General features: G+C 69.9%; 15 non-coding genes across 15 annotated transcripts; all 15 read left to right on the top strand.

Moving 5' to 3' along the window:
• The first annotated feature begins 1,706 nt into the window (after window positions 1-1,706).
• LOC132595894 (5S ribosomal RNA) lies at window positions 1,707-1,825 on the top strand. The gene has a single exon (XR_009562003.1). It is a non-coding gene; the product is annotated as a 5S ribosomal RNA (ribosomal RNA).
• Window positions 1,826-2,756: 931 nt separating this feature from the next.
• Window positions 2,757-2,875, top strand: LOC132595893 (5S ribosomal RNA). Its single transcript, XR_009562002.1, has one exon. It is a non-coding gene; the product is annotated as a 5S ribosomal RNA (ribosomal RNA).
• Window positions 2,876-5,571: 2,696 nt separating this feature from the next.
• Window positions 5,572-5,690, top strand: LOC132595891 (5S ribosomal RNA). The gene has a single exon (XR_009562000.1). It is a non-coding gene; the product is annotated as a 5S ribosomal RNA (ribosomal RNA).
• A 932-nt stretch (window positions 5,691-6,622) lies between these two features.
• LOC132595890 (5S ribosomal RNA) lies at window positions 6,623-6,741 on the top strand. The gene has a single exon (XR_009561999.1). It is a non-coding gene; the product is annotated as a 5S ribosomal RNA (ribosomal RNA).
• Window positions 6,742-7,672: 931 nt separating this feature from the next.
• On the top strand, window positions 7,673-7,791 carry LOC132595889 (5S ribosomal RNA). The gene has a single exon (XR_009561998.1). It is a non-coding gene; the product is annotated as a 5S ribosomal RNA (ribosomal RNA).
• Window positions 7,792-8,723: 932 nt separating this feature from the next.
• LOC132595888 (5S ribosomal RNA) lies at window positions 8,724-8,842 on the top strand. The gene has a single exon (XR_009561997.1). It is a non-coding gene; the product is annotated as a 5S ribosomal RNA (ribosomal RNA).
• Window positions 8,843-11,537: 2,695 nt separating this feature from the next.
• LOC132595887 (5S ribosomal RNA) lies at window positions 11,538-11,656 on the top strand. Its single transcript, XR_009561996.1, has one exon. It is a non-coding gene; the product is annotated as a 5S ribosomal RNA (ribosomal RNA).
• A 931-nt stretch (window positions 11,657-12,587) lies between these two features.
• On the top strand, window positions 12,588-12,706 carry LOC132595886 (5S ribosomal RNA). The gene has a single exon (XR_009561995.1). It is a non-coding gene; the product is annotated as a 5S ribosomal RNA (ribosomal RNA).
• A 2,696-nt stretch (window positions 12,707-15,402) lies between these two features.
• LOC132595885 (5S ribosomal RNA) lies at window positions 15,403-15,521 on the top strand. Its single transcript, XR_009561994.1, has one exon. It is a non-coding gene; the product is annotated as a 5S ribosomal RNA (ribosomal RNA).
• Window positions 15,522-16,452: 931 nt separating this feature from the next.
• Window positions 16,453-16,571, top strand: LOC132595884 (5S ribosomal RNA). Its single transcript, XR_009561993.1, has one exon. It is a non-coding gene; the product is annotated as a 5S ribosomal RNA (ribosomal RNA).
• A 931-nt stretch (window positions 16,572-17,502) lies between these two features.
• Window positions 17,503-17,621, top strand: LOC132595882 (5S ribosomal RNA). Its single transcript, XR_009561991.1, has one exon. It is a non-coding gene; the product is annotated as a 5S ribosomal RNA (ribosomal RNA).
• Window positions 17,622-20,316: 2,695 nt separating this feature from the next.
• Window positions 20,317-20,435, top strand: LOC132595883 (5S ribosomal RNA). The gene has a single exon (XR_009561992.1). It is a non-coding gene; the product is annotated as a 5S ribosomal RNA (ribosomal RNA).
• A 931-nt stretch (window positions 20,436-21,366) lies between these two features.
• Window positions 21,367-21,485, top strand: LOC132595876 (5S ribosomal RNA). The gene has a single exon (XR_009561985.1). It is a non-coding gene; the product is annotated as a 5S ribosomal RNA (ribosomal RNA).
• Window positions 21,486-22,416: 931 nt separating this feature from the next.
• Window positions 22,417-22,535, top strand: LOC132595864 (5S ribosomal RNA). Its single transcript, XR_009561973.1, has one exon. It is a non-coding gene; the product is annotated as a 5S ribosomal RNA (ribosomal RNA).
• A 2,696-nt stretch (window positions 22,536-25,231) lies between these two features.
• Window positions 25,232-25,350, top strand: LOC132595853 (5S ribosomal RNA). Its single transcript, XR_009561962.1, has one exon. It is a non-coding gene; the product is annotated as a 5S ribosomal RNA (ribosomal RNA).
• The last annotated feature ends 1,839 nt before the right edge of the window (window positions 25,351-27,189 follow it).

The following is a 27,189-nucleotide window of genomic DNA, read 5'->3' as shown; positions in this document are numbered from 1 at the left end:
GCCTCAGAGGCCTGCTGAAGGCCTGGCTGGAGTCCAGAGCCTCAGCCTTCTTCATGCCCTTCACTGGGCCTGGAGCTGGACCTGCCCAGATGTGGAACCTCCCAGTTTGGAAGCAACTTCTTGTATGAGGCTCTCTGTGGACAGGGACAGCTGAGACACAGAGGAGGTGCCCAGAGACCAGGGGTTTGGAGTCTGCAGCTGCAGATGTACTTAGTGCATGGTATAGGACCAGGAGGGGCCTGCTGGCAGAACTGTGGCCACTAAACCAAAGGGACCCTCAGGCCAAGAAGGGGACACTGGCTTCTTATTGCAGGAAGCCAAGCGCAGGGACCCAGGCTGGCAGAAGGAGTGGCGCTTCCAAGCCACAGACCACCAATGTTTCCTGGACTCTGGCGCTCTTTATTCCTCTCTCCATGCCCTGCCGCCCCCTGCCCCTGCCCCCACTTGCTGCTGGTAAGTTCATTTTCCCAGTCTGGCTCCCGTGCAGAGAGGGCCTGGAGGCCGAGGTGGAAGGTAGCAGCGAGTTGGCCCGCGCTTGGCCCTCCTGCGGTTGCCGCTTCAGCACCAGACTGTCATACACCTGGTAGTTGGCATTGCCTCCCGGGTTCCGGCTGAGTGGCATGAAGGTGGGCGGGGGTGGAGGGTGCTCGGTAGCCTGGACGTCGGGCAGGAGGTGAGAGGGGCGGAGGAGCAGCGCTGAGCTGGGAGCCGGGGCCCGCTGGTCCGAGGCCTCGGCCAGTACCGTGAGGGAGGCGGAGGTGGCCACAGGGCGCCGCAAGGGCAGGATCTCAGCCCATTCGGCCGCCGGGTGCCGCACCTCGTGGGGATCGCGGGAGTAATCCAAGTGTCCCGTGGAGGGATGCAGGCTGCGGTTGGACTCGCTGTGAGCACAGCTGGGGAGGCTACGTCTGTGGGCCGGTGGGGTGTCGCGCTACCAGGCGTCGGGCCGGTAGACCCGAGGCACCAGAGCGGCTGGAGGCTCAGAGCCCTCCAGACCCAGACTCCGCCGCGGGCCCAGTTGCCGTCCTTTCGGCCCGCGAGCCCCTCGACCTGCACCTGGCCGCCCCCACCGGCGCCCAGCCCCGGCGCCGCCACCTGTGTGCCGGTGTGTCCCTCCACAGCTCCCTCCGACAAAAGCCCCCCCCCACCCCGCCCCTCTGGCGTGTCACCGCGGCCGGGTGCGGGAGCGGGATCGAGGGCAGGGGCCGCTTCCCCGGACCTGCCGGCCACCAGGGGCGGGGTCCTGAGCTCGGCGGGGGGTGTGGGGGCAAGGGTGGCCTTGCCGGGGCTGAGGGGCCGTGGCGACTCAATGGTGGCTCCCGGTGGCTTCGGGCCAGCTGCTGTCGGGCAGGAGGGCCGGCCCGGGCTGCGGCCGGGCTGCGCCTAGGGCCGCGTGGGCGGGCAGGGCCGATGCCCAAGGGACCGCGGGCCCCGGGCCCTGAAGCCTCCGGGGCCACGTCCCTGTGAGCGACGTGCGGGATCTTGGGCGGGGCGCCAAGCGCCGAAGGGTTTGCTGGGTCACGGCCGCCCTGGGCTGGGAGGTGGTCGCCAAACCCTCCGCCGCCGCCCGATACCCGAGACCTCCGTTGCCCCTGCCTGGGCGGGCGAGGGGGCCCTGCCGGGGCGGGCCGGCCGCCAGGCTGGCGTTAAGGCGCCAGCGCCAGCGAAACTGGGCCTCAAGAGGCCGCCCGCGGCCCCCCGCCCCCGTCTACGGCCATACCACCCTGAACGCGCCCGATCTCGTCTGATCTCGGAAGCTAAGCAGGGTCGGGCCTGGTTAGTACTTGGATGGGAGACCGCCTGGGAATACCGGGTGCTGTAGGCTTTTTGCCTCCCGCTCCGCCCGCCTTCTCCTTTACTCGCCCGCGGCGGGGGCCGCCGGCTCCGCCCCCGCCGGGCCCCGCTGCAGGCCCCACCTCCTCAGGCCCCTCCCACCACGGCGCGCGCCGGCGGGGTCGCTCCCCGCCGGCCCGGCCGGCCAGGCGGCCAGAAGGCGGCCCTGGAAGGCAGGCGCACCCCAGACGCTCCCGGGGTGGCTGGCCCGGACCCAGACTCCGCCGCGGGCCCAGTTGCCGTCCTTTCGGCCCGCGAGCCCCTCGACCTGCACCTGGCCGCCCCCACCGGCGCCCAGCCCCGGCGCCGCCACCTGTGTGCCGGTGTGTCCCTCCACAGCTCCCTCCGACAAAAGCCCCCCCCACCCCGCCCCTCTGGCGTGTCACCGCGGCCGGGTGCGGGAGCGGGATCGAGGGCAGGGGCCGCTTCCCCGGGCCTGCCGGCCACCAGGGGCGGGGTCCTGAGCTCGGCGGGGGGTGTGGGGGCAAGGGTGGCCTTGCCGGGGCTGAGGGGCCGTGGCGACTCAATGGTGGCTCCCAGTGGCTTCGGGCCAGCTGCTGTCGGGCAGGAGGGCCGGCCCGGGCTGCGGCCGGGCTGCGCCTAGGGCCGCGTGGGCGGGCAGGGCCGATGCCCAAGGGACCGCGGGCCCCGGGCCCTGAAGCCTCCGGGGCCACGTCCCTGTGAGCGACGTGCGGGATCTTGGGCGGGGCGCCAAGCGCCGAAGGGTTTGCTGGGTCACGGCCGCCCTGGGCTGGGAGGTGGTCGCCAAACCCTCCGCCGCCGCCCGATACCCGAGACCTCCGTTGCCCCTGCCTGGGCGGGCGAGGGGGCCCTGCCGGGGCGGGCCGGCCGCCAGGCTGGCGTTAAGGCGCCAGCGCCAGCGAAACTGGGCCTCAAGAGGCCGCCCGCGGCCCCCCGCCCCCGTCTACGGCCATACCACCCTGAACGCGCCCGATCTCGTCTGATCTCGGAAGCTAAGCAGGGTCGGGCCTGGTTAGTACTTGGATGGGAGACCGCCTGGGAATACCGGGTGCTGTAGGCTTTTTGCCTCCCGCTCCGCCCGCCTTCTCCTTTACTCGCCCGCGGCGGGGGGGCCGCCGGCTCCGCCCCCGCCGAGCCCCGCTGCAGGCAGTAGTCAAGGTGGGTTTACCTGCCCGAGCAGGAAGCTTGGGCGATGGCAGAAGTGGGAAGAAACTCTTGAGCACAGGTTCTTGGGATCCACGGAGCAGCGCATGCACATGCGATGGGTGCCTACACAGCTGGCTTGCTTGTCTGTGGGGAAAGGCGAGATGGGTCAGGGCCTGGGTTCCTGAGGGGCTGAGAATCAAGGCAGGGATAGAAGAAAGGGGACAGGCCCACATCCCCTGAACCCACGCCGGCGCCCACTCACCTTTGTGGAAAATACGATTGAAAAGTGCCCGCAAGAATCTCTTCAGATGCCTCCAGAGTTGAGGGAAGAAGGGGAGGGGGGAGGCCGGGAGCAGGGTGAGCCCTGAAATCCAACCCTTGTCCCGGTCACACCCCAGCAGCCCTCCCACCTCAGCCCCTTCAAGACCCCAGGGCTCCCCCAACCGCGCTGCACAGATCCTGCCCTGACCATAGTCACCATGTTGATCCCCACGTTGAGCAAGATGAAGCTGACCGGGATCAGAAGAATTGAGTATCCTTGCTCCTGGCATTTCCTGGGGATGGGGCCAGTGAACGGCTCGGCTCGGTAGTAGTTTCGCTCACCCATGGCCGTTGGTCCCAGGACTGCCTGGGCCCTCTGCCCTCCAGTTTTAACTGGGAGCCAGACTGGGTCATAATGGGGCAGGTGGTGAGGTCACAGTGAGGGAGGGGGATGAAAAGGAGGGCCCAGAGTGGCATTCCCTGGTAACCAGGGTCAGGTAAGCTGAGCCTGGACAGTCAAACAGGGCCCGGTGGCCGGCATACATCCCCTCGAGCGGTCATTCATTCGCTCACCGCCCGCTGACTCACTTGTTCAAATGACACATTGCGTCTCTTGGCCCCTCTTGAGACTAGGAAGACCTTGGCCTCAGAGGCCTGCTGAAGGCCTGGCTGGAGTCCAGAGCCTCAGCCTTCTTCATGCCCTTCACTGGGCCTGGAGCTGGACCTGCCCAGATGTGGAACCTCCCAGTTTGGAAGCAACTTCTTGTATGAGGCTCTCTGTGGACAGGGACAGCTGAGACACAGAGGAGGTGCCCAGAGACCAGGGGTTTGGAGTCTGCAGCTGCAGATGTACTTAGTGCATGGTATAGGACCAGGAGGGGCCTGCTGGCAGAACTGTGGCCACTAAACCAAAGGGACCCTCAGGCCAAGAAGGGGACACTGGCTTCTTATTGCAGGAAGCCAAGCGCAGGGACCCAGGCTGGCAGAAGGAGTGGCGCTTCCAAGCCACAGACCACCAATGTTTCCTGGACTCTGGCGCTCTTTATTCCTCTCTCCATGCCCTGCCGCCCCCTGCCCCTGCCCCCACTTGCTGCTGGTAAGTTCATTTTCCCAGTCTGGCTCCCGTGCAGAGAGGGCCTGGAGGCCGAGGTGGAAGGTAGCAGCGAGTTGGCCCGCGCTTGGCCCTCCTGCGGTTGCCGCTTCAGCACCAGACTGTCATACACCTGGTAGTTGGCATTGCCTCCCGGGTTCCGGCTGAGTGGCATGAAGGTGGGCGGGGGTGGAGGGTGCTCGGTAGCCTGGACGTCGGGCAGGAGGTGAGAGGGGCGGAGGAGCAGCGCTGAGCTGGGAGCCGGGGCCCGCTGGTCCGAGGCCTCGGCCAGTACCGGGAGGGAGGCGGAGGTGGCCACAGGGCGCCGCAAGGGCAGGATCTCAGCCCATTCGGCCGCCGGGTGCCGCACCTCGTGGGGATCGCGGGAGTAATCCAAGTGTCCCGTGGAGGGATGCAGGCTGCGGTTGGACTCGCTGTGAGCACAGCTGGGGAGGCTACGTCTGTGGGCCGGTGGGGTGTCGCGCTACCAGGCGTCGGGCCGGTAGACCCGAGGCACCAGAGCGGATGGAGGCTCAGAGCCCTCCAGACCCAGACTCCGCCATGGGCCCAGTTGCCGTCCTTTCGGCCCGCGAGCCCCTCGACCTGCACCTGGCCGCCCCCACCGGCGCCCAGCCCCGGCGCCGCCACCTGTGTGCCGGTGTGTCCCTCCACAGCTCCCTCCTTCAAAAGCCCCACCCCCACCCCGCCCCTCTGGCGTGTCACCGCGGCCGGGTGCGGGAGCGGGATCGAGGGCAGGGGCCGCTTCCCCGGGCCTGCCGGCCACCAGGGGCGGGGTCCTGAGTCGGCGGGGGGTGTGGGGGCAAGGGTGGCCTTGCCGGGGCTGAGGGGCCGTGGCGACTCAATGGTGGCTCCCGGTGGCTTCGGGCCAGCTGCTGTCGGGCAGGAGGGCCGGCCCGGGCTGCGGCCGGGCTGCGCCTAGGGCCGCGTGGGCGGGCAGGGCCGATGCCCAAGGGACCGCGGGCCCCGGGCCCTGAAGCCTCCGGGGCCACGTCCCTGTGAGCGACGTGCGGGATCTTGGGCGGGGCGCCAAGCGCCGAAGGGTTTGCTGGGTCACGGCCGCCCTGGGCTGGGAGGTGGTCGCCAAACCCTCCGCCGCCGCCCGATACCCGAGACCTCCGTTGCCCCTGCCTGGGCGGGCGAGGGGGCCCTGCCGGGGCGGGCCGGCCGCCAGGCTGGCGTTAAGGCGCCAGCGCCAGCGAAACTGGGCCTCAAGAGGCCGCCCGCGGCCCCCCGCCCCCGTCTACGGCCATACCACCCTGAACGCGCCCGATCTCGTCTGATCTCGGAAGCTAAGCAGGGTCGGGCCTGGTTAGTACTTGGATGGGAGACCGCCTGGGAATACCGGGTGCTGTAGGCTTTTTGCCTCCCGCTCCGCCCGCCTTCTCCTTTACTCGCCCGCGGCGGGGGCCGCCGGCTCCGCCCCCGCCGGGCCCCGCTGCAGGCCCCACCTCCTCAGGCCCCTCCCACCACGGCGCGCGCCGGCGGGGTCGCTCCCCGCCGGCCCGGCCGGCCAGGCGGCCAGAAGGCGGCCCTGGAAGGCAGGCGCACCCCAGACGCTCCCGGGGTGGCTGGCCCGGACCCAGACTCCGCCGCGGGCCCAGTTGCCGTCCTTTCGGCCCGCGAGCCCCTCGACCTGCACCTGGCCGCCCCCACCGGCGCCCAGCCCCGGCGCCGCCACCTGTGTGCCGGTGTGTCCCTCCACAGCTCCCTCCGACAAAAGCCCCCCCCCACCCCGCCCCTCTGGCGTGTCACCGCGGCCGGGTGCGGGAGCGGGATCGAGGGCAGGGGCCGCTTCCCCGGGCCTGCCGGCCACCAGGGGCGGGGTCCTGAGCTCGGCGGGGGGTGTGGGGGCAAGGGTGGCCTTGCCGGGGCTGAGGGGCCGTGGCGACTCATTGGTGGCTCCCGGTGGCTTCGGGCCAGCTGCTGTCGGGCAGGAGGGCCGGCCCGGGCTGCGGCCGGGCTGCGCCTAGGGCCGCGTGGGCGGGCAGGGCCGATGCCCAAGGGACCGCGGGCCCCGGGCCCTGAAGCCTCCGGGGCCACGTCCCTGTGAGCGACGTGCGGGATCTTGGGCGGGGCGCCAAGCGCCGAAGGGTTTGCTGGGTCACGGCCGCCCTGGGCTGGGAGGTGGTCGCCAAACCCTCCGCCGCCGCCCGATACCCGAGACCTCCGTTGCCCCTGCCTGGGCGGGCGAGGGGGCCCTGCCGGGGCGGGCCGGCCGCCAGGCTGGCGTTAAGGCGCCAGCGCCAGCGAAACTGGGCCTCAAGAGGCCGCCCGCGGCCCCCCGCCCCCGTCTACGGCCATACCACCCTGAACGCGCCCGATCTCGTCTGATCTCGGAAGCTAAGCAGGGTCGGGCCTGGTTAGTACTTGGATGGGAGACCGCCTGGGAATACCGGGTGCTGTAGGCTTTTTGCCTCCCGCTCCGCCCGCCTTCTCCTTTACTCGCCCGCGGCGGGGTCGCCGGCTCCGCCCCCGCCGGGCCCCGCTGCAGGCCCCACCTCCTCAGGCCCCTCCCACCACGGCGCGCGCCGGCGGGGTCGCTCCCCGCCGGCCCGGCCGGCCAGGCGGCCAGAAGGCGGCCCTGGAAGGCAGCCGCACCCCAGACGCTCCCGGGGTGGCTGGCCCGGACCCAGACTCCGCCGCGGGCCCAGTTGCCGTCCTTTCGGCCCGCGAGCCCCTCGACCTGCACCTGGCCGCCCCCACCGGCGCCCAACCCCGGCGCCGCCACCTGTGTGCCGGTGTGTCCCTCCACAGCTCCCTCCGACAAAAGCCCCCCCCCACCCCGCCCCTCTGGCGTGTCACCGCGGCCGGGTGCGGGAGCGGGATCGAGGGCAGGGGCCGCTTCCCCGGGCCTGCCGGCCACCAGGGGCGGGGTCCTGAGCTCGGCGGGGGGTGTGGGGGCAAGGGTGGCCTTGCCGGGGCTGAGGGGCCGTGGCGACTCAATGGTGGCTCCCGGTGGCTTCGGGCCAGCTGCTGTCGGGCAGGAGGGCCGGCCCGGGCTGCGGCCGGGCTGCGCCTAGGGCCGCGTGGGCGGGCAGGGCCGATGCCCAAGGGACCGCGGGCCCCGGGCCCTGAAGCCTCCGGGGCCACGTCCCTGTGAGCGACGTGCGGGATCTTGGGCGGGGCGCCAAGCGCCGAAGGGTTTGCTGGGTCACGGCCGCCCTGGGCTGGGAGGTGGTCGCCAAACCCTCCGCCGCCGCCCGATACCCGAGACCTCCGTTGCCCCTGCCTGGGCGGGCGAGGGGGCCCTGCCGGGGCGGGCCGGCCGCCAGGCTGGCGTTAAGGCGCCAGCGCCAGCGAAACTGGGCCTCAAGAGGCCGCCCGCGGCCCCCCGCCCCCGTCTACGGCCATACCACCCTGAACGCGCCCGATCTCGTCTGATCTCGGAAGCTAAGCAGGGTCGGGCCTGGTTAGTACTTGGATGGGAGACCGCCTGGGAATACCGGGTGCTGTAGGCTTTTTGCCTCCCGCTCCGCCCGCCTTCTCCTTTACTCGCCCGCGGCGGGGGCCGCCGGCTCCGCCCCCGCCGGGCCCCGCTGCAGGCCCCACCTCCTCAGGCCCCTCCCACCACGGCGCGCGCCGGCGGGGTCGCTCCCCGCCGGCCCGGCCGGCCAGGCGGCCAGAAGGCGGCCCTGGAAGGCAGGCGCACCCCAGACGCTCCCGGGGTGGCTGGCCCGGACCCAGACTCCGCCGCGGGCCCAGTTGCCGTCCTTTCGGCCCGCGAGCCCCTCGACCTGCACCTGGCCGCCCCCACCGGCGCCCAGCCCCGGCGCCGCCACCTGTGTGCCGGTGTGTCCCTCCACAGCTCCCTCTGACAAAAGCCCCCCCCCACCCCGCCCCTCTGGCGTGTCACCGCGGCCGGGTGCGGGAGCGGGATCGAGGGCAGGGGCCGCTTCCCCGGGCCTGCCGGCCACCAGGGGCGGGGTCCTGAGCTCGGCGGGGGGTGTGGGGGCAAGGGTGGCCTTGCCGGGGCTGAGGGGCCGTGGCGACTCAATGGTGGCTCCCAGTGGCTTCGGGCCAGCTGCTGTCGGGCAGGAGGGCCGGCCCGGGCTGCGGCCGGGCTGCGCCTAGGGCCGCGTGGGCGGGCAGGGCCGATGCCCAAGGGACCGCGGGCCCCGGGCCCTGAAGCCTCCGGGGCCACGTCCCTGTGAGCGACGTGCGGGATCTTGGGCGGGGCGCCAAGCGCCGAAGGGTTTGCTGGGTCACGGCCGCCCTGGGCTGGGAGGTGGTCGCCAAACCCTCCGCCGCCGCCCGATACCCGAAACCTCCGTTGCCCCTGCCTGGGCGGGCGAGGGGGCCCTGCCGGGGCGGGCCGGCCGCCAGGCTGGCGTTAAGGCGCCAGCGCCAGCGAAACTGGGCCTCAAGAGGCCGCCCGCGGCCCCCCGCCCCCGTCTACGGCCATACCACCCTGAACGCGCCCGATCTCGTCTGATCTCGGAAGCTAAGCAGGGTCGGGCCTGGTTAGTACTTGGATGGGAGACCGCCTGGGAATACCGGGTGCTGTAGGCTTTTTGCCTCCCGCTCCGCCCGCCTTCTCCTTTACTCGCCCGCGGCGGGGGGGCCGCCGGCTCCGCCCCCGCCGAGCCCCGCTGCAGGCAGTAGTCAAGGTGGTTTACCTGCCCGAGCAGGAAGCTTGGGCGATGGCAGAAGTGGGAAGAAACTCTTGAGCACAGGTTCTTGGGATCCACGGAGCAGCGCATGCACATGCGATGGGTGCCTACACAGCTGGCTTGCTTGTCTGTGGGGAAAGGCGAGATGGGTCAGGGCCTGGGTTCCTGAGGGGCTGAGAATCAAGGCAGGGATAGAAGAAAGGGGACAGGCCCACATCCCCTGAACCCACGCCGGCGCCCACTCACCTTTGTGGAAAATACGATTGAAAAGTGCCCGCAAGAATCTCTTCAGATGCCTCCAGAGTTGAGGGAAGAAGGGGAGGGGGGAGGCCGGGAGCAGGGTGAGCCCTGAAATCCAACCCTTGTCCCGGTCACACCCCAGCAGCCCTCCCACCTCAGCCCCTTCAAGACCCCAGGGCTCCCCCAACCGCGCTGCACAGATCCTGCCCTGACCGTAGTCACCATGTTGATCCCCACGTTGAGCAAGATGAAGCTGACCGGGATCAGAAGAATTGAGTATCCTTGCTCCTGGCATTTCCTGGGGATGGGGCCAGTGAACGGCTCGGCTCGGTAGTAGTTTCGCTCACCCATGGCCGTTGGTCCCAGGACTGCCTGGGCCCTCTGCCCTCCAGTTTTAACTGGGAGCCAGACTGGGTCATAATGGGGCAGGTGGTGAGGTCACAGTGAGGGAGGGGGATGAAAAGGAGGGCCCAGAGTGGCATTCCCTGGTAACCAGGGTCAGGTAAGCTGAGCCTGGACAGTCAAACAGGGCCCGGTGGCCGGCATACATCCCCTCGAGCGGTCATTCATTCGCTGACCGCCCGCTGACTCACTTGTTCAAATGACACATTGCGTCTCTTGGCCCCTCTTGAGACTAGGAAGACCTTGGCCTCAGAGGCCTGCTGAAGGCCTGGCTGGAGTCCAGAGCCTCAGCCTTCTTCATGCCCTTCACTGGGCCTGGAGCTGGACCTGCCCAGATGTGGAACCTCCCAGTTTGGAAGCAACTTCTTGTATGAGGCTCTCTGTGGACAGGGACAGCTGAGACACAGAGGAGGTGCCCAGAGACCAGGGGTTTGGAGTCTGCAGCTGCAGATGTACTTAGTGCATGGTATAGGACCAGGAGGGGCCTGCTGGCAGAACTGTGGCCACTAAACCAAAGGGACCCTCAGGCCAAGAAGGGGACACTGGCTTCTTATTGCAGGAAGCCAAGCGCAGGGACCCAGGCTGGCAGAAGGAGTGGCGCTTCCAAGCCACAGACCACCAATGTTTCCTGGACTCTGGCGCTCTTTATTCCTCTCTCCATGCCCTGCCGCCCCCTGCCCCTGCCCCCACTTGCTGCTGGTAAGTTCATTTTCCCAGTCTGGCTCCCGTGCAGAGAGGGCCTGGAGGCCGAGGTGGAAGGTAGCAGCGAGTTGGCCCGCGCTTGGCCCTCCTGCGGTTGCCGCTTCAGCACCAGACTGTCATACACCTGGTAGTTGGCATTGCCTCCCGGGTTCCGGCTGAGTGGCATGAAGGTGGGCGGGGGTGGAGGGTGCTCGGTAGCCTGGACGTCGGGCAGGAGGTGAGAGGGGCGGAGGAGCAGCGCTGAGCTGGGAGCCGGGGCCCGCTGGTCCGAGGCCTCGGCCAGTACCGTGAGGGAGGCGGAGGTGGCCACAGGGCGCCGCAAGGGCAGGATCTCAGCCCATTCGGCCGCCGGGTGCCGCACCTCGTGGGGATCGCGGGAGTAATCCAAGTGTCCCGTGGAGGGATGCAGGCTGCGGTTGGACTCGCTGTGAGCACAGCTGGGGAGGCTACGTCTGTGGGCCGGTGGGGTGTCGCGCTACCAGGCGTCGGGCCGGTAGACCCGAGGCACCAGAGCGGCTGGAGGCTCAGAGCCCTCCAGACCCAGACTCCGCCGCGGGCCCAGTTGCCGTCCTTTCGGCCCGCGAGCCCCTCGACCTGCACCTGGCCGCCCCCACCGGCGCCCAGCCCCGGCGCCGCCACCTGTGTGCCGGTGTGTCCCTCCACAGCTCCCTCCGACAAAAGCCCCCCCCCACCCCGCCCCTCTGGCGTGTCACCGCGGCCGGGTGCGGGAGCGGGATCGAGGGCAGGGGCCGCTTCCCCGGACCTGCCGGCCACCAGGGGCGGGGTCCTGAGCTCGGCGGGGGGTGTGGGGGCAAGGGTGGCCTTGCCGGGGCTGAGGGGCCGTGGCGACTCAATGGTGGCTCCCGGTGGCTTCGGGCCAGCTGCTGTCGGGCAGGAGGGCCGGCCCGGGCTGCGGCCGGGCTGCGCCTAGGGCCGCGTGGGCGGGCAGGGCCGATGCCCAAGGGACCGCGGGCCCCGGGCCCTGAAGCCTCCGGGGCCACGTCCCTGTGAGCGACGTGCGGGATCTTGGGCGGGGCGCCAAGCGCCGAAGGGTTTGCTGGGTCACGGCCGCCCTGGGCTGGGAGGTGGTCGCCAAACCCTCCGCCGCCGCCCGATACCCGAGACCTCCGTTGCCCCTGCCTGGGCGGGCGAGGGGGCCCTGCCGGGGCGGGCCGGCCGCCAGGCTGGCGTTAAGGCGCCAGCGCCAGCGAAACTGGGCCTCAAGAGGCCGCCCGCGGCCCCCCGCCCCCGTCTACGGCCATACCACCCTGAACGCGCCCGATCTCGTCTGATCTCGGAAGCTAAGCAGGGTCGGGCCTGGTTAGTACTTGGATGGGAGACCGCCTGGGAATACCGGGTGCTGTAGGCTTTTTGCCTCCCGCTCCGCCCGCCTTCTCCTTTACTCGCCCGCGGCGGGGGCCGCCGGCTCCGCCCCCGCCGGGCCCCGCTGCAGGCCCCACCTCCTCAGGCCCCTCCCACCACGGCGCGCGCCGGCGGGGTCGCTCCCCGCCGGCCCGGCCGGCCAGGCGGCCAGAAGGCGGCCCTGGAAGGCAGGCGCACCCCAGACGCTCCCGGGGTGGCTGGCCCGGACCCAGACTCCGCCGCGGGCCCAGTTGCCGTCCTTTCGGCCCGCGAGCCCCTCGACCTGCACCTGGCCGCCCCCACCGGCGCCCAGCCCCGGCGCCGCCACCTGTGTGCCGGTGTGTCCCTCCACAGCTCCCTCCGACAAAAGCCCCCCCCACCCCGCCCCTCTGGCGTGTCACCGCGGCCGGGTGCGGGAGCGGGATCGAGGGCAGGGGCCGCTTCCCCGGGCCTGCCGGCCACCAGGGGCGGGGTCCTGAGCTCGGCGGGGGGTGTGGGGGCAAGGGTGGCCTTGCCGGGGCTGAGGGGCCGTGGCGACTCAATGGTGGCTCCCAGTGGCTTCGGGCCAGCTGCTGTCGGGCAGGAGGGCCGGCCCGGGCTGCGGCCGGGCTGCGCCTAGGGCCGCGTGGGCGGGCAGGGCCGATGCCCAAGGGACCGCGGGCCCCGGGCCCTGAAGCCTCCGGGGCCACGTCCCTGTGAGCGACGTGCGGGATCTTGGGCGGGGCGCCAAGCGCCGAAGGGTTTGCTGGGTCACGGCCGCCCTGGGCTGGGAGGTGGTCGCCAAACCCTCCGCCGCCGCCCGATACCCGAGACCTCCGTTGCCCCTGCCTGGGCGGGCGAGGGGGCCCTGCCGGGGCGGGCCGGCCGCCAGGCTGGCGTTAAGGCGCCAGCGCCAGCGAAACTGGGCCTCAAGAGGCCGCCCGCGGCCCCCCGCCCCCGTCTACGGCCATACCACCCTGAACGCGCCCGATCTCGTCTGATCTCGGAAGCTAAGCAGGGTCGGGCCTGGTTAGTACTTGGATGGGAGACCGCCTGGGAATACCGGGTGCTGTAGGCTTTTTGCCTCCCGCTCCGCCCGCCTTCTCCTTTACTCGCCCGCGGCGGGGGGGCCGCCGGCTCCGCCCCCGCCGAGCCCCGCTGCAGGCAGTAGTCAAGGTGGGTTTACCTGCCCGAGCAGGAAGCTTGGGCGATGGCAGAAGTGGGAAGAAACTCTTGAGCACAGGTTCTTGGGATCCACGGAGCAGCGCATGCACATGCGATGGGTGCCTACACAGCTGGCTTGCTTGTCTGTGGGGAAAGGCGAGATGGGTCAGGGCCTGGGTTCCTGAGGGGCTGAGAATCAAGGCAGGGATAGAAGAAAGGGGACAGGCCCACATCCCCTGAACCCACGCCGGCGCCCACTCACCTTTGTGGAAAATACGATTGAAAAGTGCCCGCAAGAATCTCTTCAGATGCCTCCAGAGTTGAGGGAAGAAGGGGAGGGGGGAGGCCGGGAGCAGGGTGAGCCCTGAAATCCAACCCTTGTCCCGGTCACACCCCAGCAGCCCTCCCACCTCAGCCCCTTCAAGACCCCAGGGCTCCCCCAACCGCGCTGCACAGATCCTGCCCTGACCATAGTCACCATGTTGATCCCCACGTTGAGCAAGATGAAGCTGACCGGGATCAGAAGAATTGAGTATCCTTGCTCCTGGCATTTCCTGGGGATGGGGCCAGTGAACGGCTCGGCTCGGTAGTAGTTTCGCTCACCCATGGCCGTTGGTCCCAGGACTGCCTGGGCCCTCTGCCCTCCAGTTTTAACTGGGAGCCAGACTGGGTCATAATGGGGCAGGTGGTGAGGTCACAGTGAGGGAGGGGGATGAAAAGGAGGGCCCAGAGTGGCATTCCCTGGTAACCAGGGTCAGGTAAGCTGAGCCTGGACAGTCAAACAGGGCCCGGTGGCCGGCATACATCCCCTCGAGCGGTCATTCATTCGCTCACCGCCCGCTGACTCACTTGTTCAAATGACACATTGCGTCTCTTGGCCCCTCTTGAGACTAGGAAGACCTTGGCCTCAGAGGCCTGCTGAAGGCCTGGCTGGAGTCCAGAGCCTCAGCCTTCTTCATGCCCTTCACTGGGCCTGGAGCTGGACCTGCCCAGATGTGGAACCTCCCAGTTTGGAAGCAACTTCTTGTATGAGGCTCTCTGTGGACAGGGACAGCTGAGACACAGAGGAGGTGCCCAGAGACCAGGGGTTTGGAGTCTGCAGCTGCAGATGTACTTAGTGCATGGTATAGGACCAGGAGGGGCCTGCTGGCAGAACTGTGGCCACTAAACCAAAGGGACCCTCAGGCCAAGAAGGGGACACTGGCTTCTTATTGCAGGAAGCCAAGCGCAGGGACCCAGGCTGGCAGAAGGAGTGGCGCTTCCAAGCCACAGACCACCAATGTTTCCTGGACTCTGGCGCTCTTTATTCCTCTCTCCATGCCCTGCCGCCCCCTGCCCCTGCCCCCACTTGCTGCTGGTAAGTTCATTTTCCCAGTCTGGCTCCCGTGCAGAGAGGGCCTGGAGGCCGAGGTGGAAGGTAGCAGCGAGTTGGCCCGCGCTTGGCCCTCCTGCGGTTGCCGCTTCAGCACCAGACTGTCATACACCTGGTAGTTGGCATTGCCTCCCGGGTTCCGGCTGAGTGGCATGAAGGTGGGCGGGGGTGGAGGGTGCTCGGTAGCCTGGACGTCGGGCAGGAGGTGAGAGGGGCGGAGGAGCAGCGCTGAGCTGGGAGCCGGGGCCCGCTGGTCCGAGGCCTCGGCCAGTACCGGGAGGGAGGCGGAGGTGGCCACAGGGCGCCGCAAGGGCAGGATCTCAGCCCATTCGGCCGCCGGGTGCCGCACCTCGTGGGGATCGCGGGAGTAATCCAAGTGTCCCGTGGAGGGATGCAGGCTGCGGTTGGACTCGCTGTGAGCACAGCTGGGGAGGCTACGTCTGTGGGCCGGTGGGGTGTCGCGCTACCAGGCGTCGGGCCGGTAGACCCGAGGCACCAGAGCGGATGGAGGCTCAGAGCCCTCCAGACCCAGACTCCGCCATGGGCCCAGTTGCCGTCCTTTCGGCCCGCGAGCCCCTCGACCTGCACCTGGCCGCCCCCACCGGCGCCCAGCCCCGGCGCCGCCACCTGTGTGCCGGTGTGTCCCTCCACAGCTCCCTCCTTCAAAAGCCCCACCCCCACCCCGCCCCTCTGGCGTGTCACCGCGGCCGGGTGCGGGAGCGGGATCGAGGGCAGGGGCCGCTTCCCCGGGCCTGCCGGCCACCAGGGGCGGGGTCCTGAGTCGGCGGGGGGTGTGGGGGCAAGGGTGGCCTTGCCGGGGCTGAGGGGCCGTGGCGACTCAATGGTGGCTCCCGGTGGCTTCGGGCCAGCTGCTGTCGGGCAGGAGGGCCGGCCCGGGCTGCGGCCGGGCTGCGCCTAGGGCCGCGTGGGCGGGCAGGGCCGATGCCCAAGGGACCGCGGGCCCCGGGCCCTGAAGCCTCCGGGGCCACGTCCCTGTGAGCGACGTGCGGGATCTTGGGCGGGGCGCCAAGCGCCGAAGGGTTTGCTGGGTCACGGCCGCCCTGGGCTGGGAGGTGGTCGCCAAACCCTCCGCCGCCGCCCGATACCCGAGACCTCCGTTGCCCCTGCCTGGGCGGGCGAGGGGGCCCTGCCGGGGCGGGCCGGCCGCCAGGCTGGCGTTAAGGCGCCAGCGCCAGCGAAACTGGGCCTCAAGAGGCCGCCCGCGGCCCCCCGCCCCCGTCTACGGCCATACCACCCTGAACGCGCCCGATCTCGTCTGATCTCGGAAGCTAAGCAGGGTCGGGCCTGGTTAGTACTTGGATGGGAGACCGCCTGGGAATACCGGGTGCTGTAGGCTTTTTGCCTCCCGCTCCGCCCGCCTTCTCCTTTACTCGCCCGCGGCGGGGGCCGCCGGCTCCGCCTCCGCCGGGCCCCGCTGCAGGCCCCACCTCCTCAGGCCCCTCCCACCACGGCGCGCGCCGGCGGGGTCGCTCCCCGCCGGCCCGGCCGGCCAGGCGGCCAGAAGGCGGCCCTGGAAGGCAGGCGCACCCCAGACGCTCCCGGGGTGGCTGGCCCGGACCCAGACTCCGCCGCGGGCCCAGTTGCCGTCCTTTCGGCCCGCGAGCCCCTCGACCTGCACCTGGCCGCCCCCACCGGCGCCCAGCCCCGGCTCCGCCACCTGTGTGCCGGTGTGTCCCTCCACAGCTCCCTCCGACAAAAGCCCCCCCCACCCCGCCCCTCTGGCGTGTCACCGCGGCCGGGTGCGGGAGCGGGATCGAGGGCAGGGGCCGCTTCCCCGGGCCTGCCGGCCACCAGGGGCGGGGTCCTGAGCTCGGCGGGGGGTGTGGGGGCAAGGGTGGCCTTGCCGGGGCTGAGGGGCCGTGGCGACTCAATGGTGGCTCCCAGTGGCTTCGGGCCAGCTGCTGTCGGGCAGGAGGGCCGGCCCGGGCTGCGGCCGGGCTGCGCCTAGGGCCGCGTGGGCGGGCAGGGCCGATGCCCAAGGGACCGCGGGCCCCGGGCCCTGAAGCCTCCGGGGCCACGTCCCTGTGAGCGACGTGCGGGATCTTGGGCGGGGCGCCAAGCGCCGAAGGGTTTGCTGGGTCACGGCCGCCCTGGGCTGGGAGGTGGTCGCCAAACCCTCCGCCGCCGCCCGATACCCGAGACCTCCGTTGCCCCTGCCTGGGCGGGCGAGGGGGCCCTGCCGGGGCGGGCCGGCCGCCAGGCTGGCGTTAAGGCGCCAGCGCCAGCGAAACTGGGCCTCAAGAGGCCGCCCGCGGCCCCCCGCCCCCGTCTACGGCCATACCACCCTGAACGCGCCCGATCTCGTCTGATCTCGGAAGCTAAGCAGGGTCGGGCCTGGTTAGTACTTGGATGGGAGACCGCCTGGGAATACCGGGTGCTGTAGGCTTTTTGCCTCCCGCTCCGCCCGCCTTCTCCTTTACTCGCCCGCGGCGGGGGCCGCCGGCTCCGCCCCCGCCGGGCCCCGCTGCAGGCCCCACCTCCTCAGGCCCCTCCCACCACGGCGCGCGCCGGCGGGGTCGCTCCCCGCCGGCCCGGCCGGCCAGGCGGCCAGAAGGCGGCCCTGGAAGGCAGGCGCACCCCAGACGCTCCCGGGGTGGCTGGCCCGGACCCAGACTCCGCCGCGGGCCCAGTTGCCGTCCTTTCGGCCCGCGAGCCCCTCGACCTGCACCTGGCCGCCCCCACCGGCGCCCAGCCCCGGCGCCGCCACCTGTGTGCCGGTGTGTCCCTCCACAGCTCCCTCCGACAAAAGCCCCCCCCACCCCGCCCCTCTGGCGTGTCACCGCGGCCGGGTGCGGGAGCGGGATCGAGGGCAGGGGCCGCTTCCCCGGGCCTGCCGGCCACCAGGGGCGGGGTCCTGAGCTCGGCGGGGGGTGTGGGGGCAAGGGTGGCCTTGCCGGGGCTGAGGGGCCGTGGCGACTCAATGGTGGCTCCCAGTGGCTTCGGGCCAGCTGCTGTCGGGCAGGAGGGCCGGCCCGGGCTGCGGCCGGGCTGCGCCTAGGGCCGCGTGGGCGGGCAGGGCCGATGCCCAAGGGACCGCGGGCCCCGGGCCCTGAAGCCTCCGGGGCCACGTCCCTGTGAGCGACGTGCGGGATCTTGGGCGGGGCGCCAAGCGCCGAAGGGTTTGCTGGGTCACGGCCGCCCTGGGCTGGGAGGTGGTCGCCAAACCCTCCGCCGCCGCCCGATACCCGAGACCTCCGTTGCCCCTGCCTGGGCGGGCGAGGGGGCCCTGCCGGGGCGGGCCGGCCGCCAGGCTGGCGTTAAGGCGCCAGCGCCAGCGAAACTGGGCCTCAAGAGGCCGCCCGCGGCGCCCCGCCCCCGTCTACGTCCATACCACCCTGAACGCGCCCGATCTCGTCTGATCTCGGAAGCTAAGCAGGGTCGGGCCTGGTTAGTACTTGGATGGGAGACCGCCTGGGAATACCGGGTGCTGTAGGCTTTTTGCCTCCCGCTCCGCCCGCCTTCTCCTTTACTCGCCCGCGGCGGGGGGGCCGCCGGCTCCGCCCCCGCCGAGCCCCGCTGCAGGCAGTAGTCAAGGTGGGTTTACCTGCCCGAGCAGGAAGCTTGGGCGATGGCAGAAGTGGGAAGAAACTCTTGAGCACAGGTTCTTGGGATCCACGGAGCAGCGCATGCACATGCGATGGGTGCCTACACAGCTGGCTTGCTTGTCTGTGGGGAAAGGCGAGATGGGTCAGGGCCTGGGTTCCTGAGGGGCTGAGAATCAAGGCAGGGATAGAAGAAAGGGGACAGGCCCACATCCCCTGAACCCACGCCGGCGCCCACTCACCTTTGTGGAAAATACGATTGAAAAGTGCCCGCAAGAATCTCTTCAGATGCCTCCAGAGTTGAGGGAAGAAGGGGAGGGGGGAGGCCGGGAGCAGGGTGAGCCCTGAAATCCAACCCTTGTCCCGGTCACACCCCAGCAGCCCTCCCACCTCAGCCCCTTCAAGACCCCAGGGCTCCCCCAACCGCGCTGCACAGATCCTGCCCTGACCATAGTCACCATGTTGATCCCCACGTTGAGCAAGATGAAGCTGACCGGGATCAGAAGAATTGAGTATCCTTGCTCCTGGCATTTCCTGGGGATGGGGCCAGTGAACGGCTCGGCTCGGTAGTAGTTTCGCTCACCCATGGCCGTTGGTCCCAGGACTGCCTGGGCCCTCTGCCCTCCAGTTTTAACTGGGAGCCAGACTGGGTCATAATGGGGCAGGTGGTGAGGTCACAGTGAGGGAGGGGGATGAAAAGGAGGGCCCAGAGTGGCATTCCCTGGTAACCAGGGTCAGGTAAGCTGAGCCTGGACAGTCAAACAGGGCCCGGTGGCCGGCATACATCCCCTCGAGCGGTCATTCATTCGCTCACCGCCCGCTGACTCACTTGTTCAAATGACACATTGCGTCTCTTGGCCCCTCTTGAGACTAGGAAGACCTTGGCCTCAGAGGCCTGCTGAAGGCCTGGCTGGAGTCCAGAGCCTCAGCCTTCTTCATGCCCTTCACTGGGCCTGGAGCTGGACCTGCCCAGATGTGGAACCTCCCAGTTTGGAAGCAACTTCTTGTATGAGGCTCTCTGTGGACAGGGACAGCTGAGACACAGAGGAGGTGCCCAGAGACCAGGGGTTTGGAGTCTGCAGCTGCAGATGTACTTAGTGCATGGTATAGGACCAGGAGGGGCCTGCTGGCAGAACTGTGGCCACTAAACCAAAGGGACCCTCAGGCCAAGAAGGGGACACTGGCTTCTTATTGCAGGAAGCCAAGCGCAGGGACCCAGGCTGGCAGAAGGAGTGGCGCTTCCAAGCCACAGACCACCAATGTTTCCTGGACTCTGGCGCTCTTTATTCCTCTCTCCATGCCCTGCCGCCCCCTGCCCCTGCCCCCACTTGCTGCTGGTAAGTTCATTTTCCCAGTCTGGCTCCCGTGCAGAGAGGGCCTGGAGGCCGAGGTGGAAGGTAGCAGCGAGTTGGCCCGCGCTTGGCCCTCCTGCGGTTGCCGCTTCAGCACCAGACTGTCATACACCTGGTAGTTGGCATTGCCTCCCGGGTTCCGGCTGAGTGGCATGAAGGTGGGCGGGGGTGGAGGGTGCTCGGTAGCCTGGACGTCGGGCAGGAGGTGAGAGGGGCGGAGGAGCAGCGCTGAGCTGGGAGCCGGGGCCCGCTGGTCCGAGGCCTCGGCCAGTACCGTGAGGGAGGCGGAGGTGGCCACAGGGCGCCGCAAGGGCAGGATCTCAGCCCATTCGGCCGCCGGGTGCCGCACCTCGTGGGGATCGCGGGAGTAATCCAAGTGTCCCGTGGAGGGATGCAGGCTGCGGTTGGACTCGCTGTGAGCACAGCTGGGGAGGCTACGTCTGTGGGCCGGTGGGGTGTCGCGCTACCAGGCGTCGGGCCGGTAGACCCGAGGCACCAGAGCGGATGGAGGCTCAGAGCCCTCCAGACCCAGACTCCGCCGCGGGCCCAGTTGCCGTCCTTTCGGCCCGCGAGCCCCTCGACCTGCACCTGGCCGCCCCCACCGGCGCCCAGCCCCGGCGCCGCCACCTGTGTGCCGGTGTGTCCCTCCACAGCTCCCTCCGACAAAAGCCCCCCCCACCCCGCCCCTCTGGCGTGTCACCGCGGCCGGGTGCGGGAGCGGGATCGAGGGCAGGGGCCGCTTCCCCGGGCCTGCCGGCCACCAGGGGCGGGGTCCTGAGCTCGGCGGGGGGTGTGGGGGCAAGGGTGGCCTTGCCGGGGCTGAGGGGCCGTGGCGACTCAATGGTGGCTCCCGGTGGCTTCGGGCCAGCTGCTGTCGGGCAGGAGGGCCGGCCCGGGCTGCGGCCGGGCTGCGCCTAGGGCCGCGTGGGCGGGCAGGGCCGATGCCCAAGGGACCGCGGGCCCCGGGCCCTGAAGCCTCCGGGGCCACGTCCCTGTGAGCGACGTGCGGGATCTTGGGCGGGGCGCCAAGCGCCGAAGGGTTTGCTGGGTCACGGCCGCCCTGGGCTGGGAGGTGGTCGCCAAACCCTCCGCCGCCGCCCGATACCCGAGACCTCCGTTGCCCCTGCCTGGGCGGGCGAGGGGGCCCTGCCGGGGCGGGCCGGCCGCCAGGCTGGCGTTAAGGCGCCAGCGCCAGCGAAACTGGGCCTCAAGAGGCCGCCCGCGGCCCCCCGCCCCCGTCTACGGCCATACCACCCTGAACGCGCCCGATCTCGTCTGATCTCGGAAGCTAAGCAGGGTCGGGCCTGGTTAGTACTTGGATGGGAGACCGCCTGGGAATACCGGGTGCTGTAGGCTTTTTGCCTCCCGCTCCGCCCGCCTTCTCCTTTACTCGCCCGCGGCGGGGGCCGCCGGCTCCGCCCCCGCCGGGCCCCGCTGCAGGCCCCACCTCCTCAGGCCCCTCCCACCACGGCGCGCGCCGGCGGGGTCGCTCCCCGCCGGCCCGGCCGGCCAGGCGGCCAGAAGGCGGCCCTGGAAGGCAGGCGCACCCCAGACGCTCCCGGGGTGGCTGGCCCGGACCCAGACTCCGCCGCGGGCCCAGTTGCCGTCCTTTCGGCCCGCGAGCCCCTCGACCTGCACCTGGCCGCCCCCACCGGCGCCCAGCCCCGGCTCCGCCACCTGTGTGCCGGTGTGTCCCTCCACAGCTCCCTCCGACAAAAGCCCCCCCCACCCCGCCCCTCTGGCGTGTCACCGCGGCCGGGTGCGGGAGCGGGATCGAGGGCAGGGGCCGCTTCCCCGGGCCTGCCGGCCACCAGGGGCGGGGTCCTGAGCTCGGCGGGGGGTGTGGGGGCAAGGGTGGCCTTGCCGGGGCTGAGGGGCCGTGGCGACTCAATGGTGGCTCCCAGTGGCTTCGGGCCAGCTGCTGTCGGGCAGGAGGGCCGGCCCGGGCTGCGGCCGGGCTGCGCCTAGGGCCGCGTGGGCGGGCAGGGCCGATGCCCAAGGGACCGCGGGCCCCGGGCCCTGAAGCCTCCGGGGCCACGTCCCTGTGAGCGACGTGCGGGATCTTGGGCGGGGCGCCAAGCGCCGAAGGGTTTGCTGGGTCACGGCCGCCCTGGGCTGGGAGGTGGTCGCCAAACCCTCCGCCGCCGCCCGATACCCGAGACCTCCGTTGCCCCTGCCTGGGCGGGCGAGGGGGCCCTGCCGGGGCGGGCCGGCCGCCAGGCTGGCGTTAAGGCGCCAGCGCCAGCGAAACTGGGCCTCAAGAGGCCGCCCGCGGCCCCCCGCCCCCGTCTACGGCCATACCACCCTGAACGCGCCCGATCTCGTCTGATCTCGGAAGCTAAGCAGGGTCGGGCCTGGTTAGTACTTGGATGGGAGACCGCCTGGGAATACCGGGTGCTGTAGGCTTTTTGCCTCCCGCTCCGCCCGCCTTCTCCTTTACTCGCCCGCGGCGGGGGCCGCCGGCTCCGCCCCCGCCGGGCCCCGCTGCAGGCCCCACCTCCTCAGGCCCCTCCCACCACGGCGCGCGCCGGCGGGGTCGCTCCCCGCCGGCCCGGCCGGCCAGGCGGCCAGAAGGCGGCCCTGGAAGGCAGGCGCACCCCAGACGCTCCCGGGGTGGCTGGCCCGGACCCAGACTCCGCCGCGGGCCCAGTTGCCATCCTTTCGGCCCGCGAGCCCCTCGACCTGCACCTGGCCGCCCCCACCGGCGCCCAGCCCCGGCGCCGCCACCTGTGTGCCGGTGTGTCCCTCCACAGCTCCCTCCGACAAAAGCCCCCCCCACCCCGCCCCTCTGGCGTGTCACCGCGGCCGGGTGCGGGAGCGGGATCGAGGGCAGGGGCCGCTTCCCCGGGCCTGCCGGCCACCAGGGGCGGGGTCCTGAGCTCGGCGGGGGGTGTGGGGGCAAGGGTGGCCTTGCCGGGGCTGAGGGGCCGTGGCGACTCAATGGTGGCTCCCAGTGGCTTCGGGCCAGCTGCTGTCGGGCAGGAGGGCCGGCCCGGGCTGCGGCCGGGCTGCGCCTAGGGCCGCGTGGGCGGGCAGGGCCGATGCCCAAGGGACCGCGGGCCCCGGGCCCTGAAGCCTCCGGGGCCACGTCCCTGTGAGCGACGTGCGGGATCTTGGGCGGGGCGCCAAGCGCCGAAGGGTTTGCTGGGTCACGGCCGCCCTGGGCTGGGAGGTGGTCGCCAAACCCTCCGCCGCCGCCCGATACCCGAGACCTCCGTTGCCCCTGCCTGGGCGGGCGAGGGGGCCCTGCCGGGGCGGGCCGGCCGCCAGGCTGGCGTTAAGGCGCCAGCGCCAGCGAAACTGGGCCTCAAGAGGCCGCCCGCGGCGCCCCGCCCCCGTCTACGGCCATACCACCCTGAACGCGCCCGATCTCGTCTGATCTCGGAAGCTAAGCAGGGTCGGGCCTGGTTAGTACTTGGATGGGAGACCGCCTGGGAATACCGGGTGCTGTAGGCTTTTTGCCTCCCGCTCCGCCCGCCTTCTCCTTTACTCGCCCGCGGCGGGGGGGCCGCCGGCTCCGCCCCCGCCGAGCCCCGCTGCAGGCAGTAGTCAAGGTGGGTTTACCTGCCCGAGCAGGAAGCTTGGGCGATGGCAGAAGTGGGAAGAAACTCTTGAGCACAGGTTCTTGGGATCCACGGAGCAGCGCATGCACATGCGATGGGTGCCTACACAGCTGGCTTGCTTGTCTGTGGGGAAAGGCGAGATGGGTCAGGGCCTGGGTTCCTGAGGGGCTGAGAATCAAGGCAGGGATAGAAGAAAGGGGACAGGCCCACATCCCCTGAACCCACGCCGGCGCCCACTCACCTTTGTGGAAAATACGATTGAAAAGTGCCCGCAAGAATCTCTTCAGATGCCTCCAGAGTTGAGGGAAGAAGGGGAGGGGGGAGGCCGGGAGCAGGGTGAGCCCTGAAATCCAACCCTTGTCCCGGTCACACCCCAGCAGCCCTCCCACCTCAGCCCCTTCAAGACCCCAGGGCTCCCCCAACCGCGCTGCACAGATCCTGCCCTGACCGTAGTCACCATGTTGATCCCCACGTTGAGCAAGATGAAGCTGACCGGGATCAGAAGAATTGAGTATCCTTGCTCCTGGCATTTCCTGGGGATGGGGCCAGTGAACGGCTCGGCTCGGTAGTAGTTTCGCTCACCCATGGCCGTTGGTCCCAGGACTGCCTGGGCCCTCTGCCCTCCAGTTTTAACTGGGAGCCAGACTGGGTCATAATGGGGCAGGTGGTGAGGTCACAGTGAGGGAGGGGGATGAAAAGGAGGGCCCAGAGTGGCATTCCCTGGTAACCAGGGTCAGGTAAGCTGAGCCTGGACAGTCAAACAGGGCCTGGTGGCCGGCATACATCCCCTCGAGCGGTCATTCATTCGCTCACCGCCCGCTGACTCACTTGTTCAAATGACACATTGCGTCTCTTGGCCCCTCTTGAGACTAGGAAGACCTTGGCCTCAGAGGCCTGCTGAAGGCCTGGCTGGAGTCCAGAGCCTCAGCCTTCTTCATGCCCTTCACTGGGCCTGGAGCTGGACCTGCCCAGATGTGTAACCTCCCAGTTTGGAAGCAACTTCTTGTATGAGGCTCTCTGTGGACAGGGACAGCTGAGACGCAGAGGAGGTGCCCAGAGACCAGGGGTTTGGAGTCTGCAGCTGCAGATGTACTTAGTGCATGGTATAGGACCAGGAGGGGCCTGCTGGCAGAACTGTGGCCACTAAACCAAAGGGACCCTCAGGCCAAGAAGGGGACACTGGCTTCTTATTGCAGGAAGCCAAGCGCAGGGACCCAGGCTGGCAGAAGGAGTGGCGCTTCCAAGCCACAGACCACCAATGTTTCCTGGACTCTGGCGCTCTTTATTCCTCTCTCCATGCCCTGCCGCCCCCTGCCCCTGCCCCCACTTGCTGCTGGTAAGTTCATTTTCCCAGTCTGGCTCCCGTGCAGAGAGGGCCTGGAGGCCGAGGTGGAAGGTAGCAGCGAGTTGGCCCGCGCTTGGCCCTCCTGCGGTTGCCGCTTCAGCACCAGACTGTCATACACCTGGTAGTTGGCATTGCCTCCCGGGTTCCGGCTGAGTGGCATGAAGGTGGGCGGGGGTGGAGGGTGCTCGGTAGCCTGGACGTCGGGCAGGAGGTGAGAGGGGCGGAGGAGCAGCGCTGAGCTGGGAGCCGGGGCCCGCTGGTCCGAGGCCTCGGCCAGTACCGTGAGGGAGGCGGAGGTGGCCACAGGGCGCCGCAAGGGCAGGATCTCAGCCCATTCGGCCGCCGGGTGCCGCACCTCGTGGGGATCGCGGGAGTAATCCAAGTGTCCCGTGGAGGGATGCAGGCTGCGGTTGGACTCGCTGTGAGCACAGCTGGGGAGGCTACGTCTGTGGGCCGGTGGGGTGTCGCGCTACCAGGCGTCGGGCCGGTAGACCCGAGGCACCAGAGCGGATGGAGGCTCAGAGCCCTCCAGACCCAGACTCCGCCGCGGGCCCAGTTGCCGTCCTTTCGGCCCGCGAGCCCCTCGACCTGCACCTGGCCGCCCCCACCGGCGCCCAGCCCCGGCGCCGCCACCTGTGTGCCGGTGTGTCCCTCCACAGCTCCCTCCGACAAAAGCCCCCCCCCACCCCGCCCCTCTGGCGTGTCACCGCGGCCGGGTGCGGGAGCGGGATCGAGGGCAGGGGCCGCTTCCCCGGGCCTGCCGGCCACCAGGGGCGGGGTCCTGAGCTCGGCGGGGGGTGTGGGGGCAAGGGTGGCCTTGCCGGGGCTGAGGGGCCGTGGCGACTCAATGGTGGCTCCCAGTGGCTTCGGGCCAGCTGCTGTCGGGCAGGAGGGCCGGCCCGGGCTGCGGCCGGGCTGCGCCTAGGGCCGCGTGGGCGGGCAGGGCCGATGCCCAAGGGACCGCGGGCCCCGGGCCCTGAAGCCTCCGGGGCCACGTCCCTGTGAGCGACGTGCGGGATCTTGGGCGGGGCGCCAAGCGCCGAAGGGTTTGCTGGGTCACGGCCGCCCTGGGCTGGGAGGTGGTCGCCAAACCCTCCGCCGCCGCCCGATACCCGAGACCTCCGTTGCCCCTGCCTGGGCGGGCGAGGGGGCCCTGCCGGGGCGGGCCGGCCGCCAGGCTGGCGTTAAGGCGCCAGCGCCAGCGAAACTGGGCCTCAAGAGGCCGCCCGCGGCCCCCCGCCCCCGTCTACGGCCATACCACCCTGAACGCGCCCGATCTCGTCTGATCTCGGAAGCTAAGCAGGGTCGGGCCTGGTTAGTACTTGGATGGGAGACCGCCTGGGAATACCGGGTGCTGTAGGCTTTTTGCCTCCCGCTCCGCCCGCCTTCTCCTTTACTCGCCCGCGGCGGGGGGGCCGCCGGCTCCGCCCCCGCCGAGCCCCGCTGCAGGCAGTAGTCAAGGTGGTTTACCTGCCCGAGCAGGAAGCTTGGGCGATGGCAGAAGTGGGAAGAAACTCTTGAGCACAGGTTCTTGGGATCCACGGAGCAGCGCATGCACATGCGATGGGTGCCTACACAGCTGGCTTGCTTGTCTGTGGGGAAAGGCGAGATGGGTCAGGGCCTGGGTTCCTGAGGGGCTGAGAATCAAGGCAGGGATAGAAGAAAGGGGACAGGCCCACATCCCCTGAACCCACGCCGGCGCCCACTCACCTTTGTGGAAAATACGATTGAAAAGTGCCCGCAAGAATCTCTTCAGATGCCTCCAGAGTTGAGGGAAGAAGGGGAGGGGGGAGGCCGGGAGCAGGGTGAGCCCTGAAATCCAACCCTTGTCCCGGTCACACCCCAGCAGCCCTCCCACCTCAGCCCCTTCAAGACCCCAGGGCTCCCCCAACCGCGCTGCACAGATCCTGCCCTGACCGTAGTCACCATGTTGATCCCCACGTTGAGCAAGATGAAGCTGACCGGGATCAGAAGAATTGAGTATCCTTGCTCCTGGCATTTCCTGGGGATGGGGCCAGTGAACGGCTCGGCTCGGTAGTAGTTTCGCTCACCCATGGCCGTTGGTCCCAGGACTGCCTGGGCCCTCTGCCCTCCAGTTTTAACTGGGAGCCAGACTGGGTCATAATGGGGCAGGTGGTGAGGTCACAGTGAGGGAGGGGGATGAAAAGGAGGGCCCAGAGTGGCATTCCCTGGTAACCAGGGTCAGGTAAGCTGAGCCTGGACAGTCAAACAGGGCCCGGTGGCCGGCATACATCCCCTCGAGCGGTCATTCATTCGCTCACCGCCCGCTGACTCACTTGTTCAAATGACACATTGCGTCTCTTGGCCCCTCTTGAGACTAGGAAGACCTTGGCCTCAGAGGCCTGCTGAAGGCCTGGCTGGAGTCCAGAGCCTCAGCCTTCTTCATGCCCTTCACTGGGCCTGGAGCTGGACCTGCCCAGATGTGGAACCTCCCAGTTTGGAAGCAACTTCTTGTATGAGGCTCTCTGTGGACAGGGACAGCTGAGACGCAGAGGAGGTGCCCAGAGACCAGGGGTTTGGAGTCTGCAGCTGCAGATGTACTTAGTGCATGGTATAGGACCAGGAGGGGCCTGCTGGCAGAACTGTGGCCACTAAACCAAAGGGACCCTCAGGCCAAGAAGGGGACACTGGCTTCTTATTGCAGGAAGCCAAGCGCAGGGACCCAGGCTGGCAGAAGGAGTGGCGCTTCCAAGCCACAGACCACCAATGTTTCCTGGACTCTGGCGCTCTTTATTCCTCTCTCCATGCCCTGCCGCCCCCTGCCCCTGCCCCCACTTGCTGCTGGTAAGTTCATTTTCCCAGTCTGGCTCCCGTGCAGAGAGGGCCTGGAGGCCGAGGTGGAAGGTAGCAGCGAGTTGGCCCGCGCTTGGCCCTCCTGCGGTTGCCGCTTCAGCACCAGACTGTCATACACCTGGTAGTTGGCATTGCCTCCCGGGTTCCGGCTGAGTGGCATGAAGGTGGGCGGGGGTGGAGGGTGCTCGGTAGCCTGGACGTCGGGCAGGAGGTGAGAGGGGCGGAGGAGCAGCGCTGAGCTGGGAGCCGGGGCCCGCTGGTCCGAGGCCTCGGCCAGTACCGTGAGGGAGGCGGAGGTGGCCACAGGGCGCCGCAAGGGCAGGATCTCAGCCCATTCGGCCGCCGGGTGCCGCACCTCGTGGGGATCGCGGGAGTAATCCAAGTGTCC

The sequence above is a fragment of the Globicephala melas genome, unplaced genomic scaffold (assembly GCF_963455315.2).
Source record: "Globicephala melas unplaced genomic scaffold, mGloMel1.2 SCAFFOLD_362, whole genome shotgun sequence".
NCBI lineage: Eukaryota > Metazoa > Chordata > Mammalia > Artiodactyla > Delphinidae > Globicephala > Globicephala melas.
This window is presented reverse-complemented; position numbering and strand designations above follow the sequence as displayed.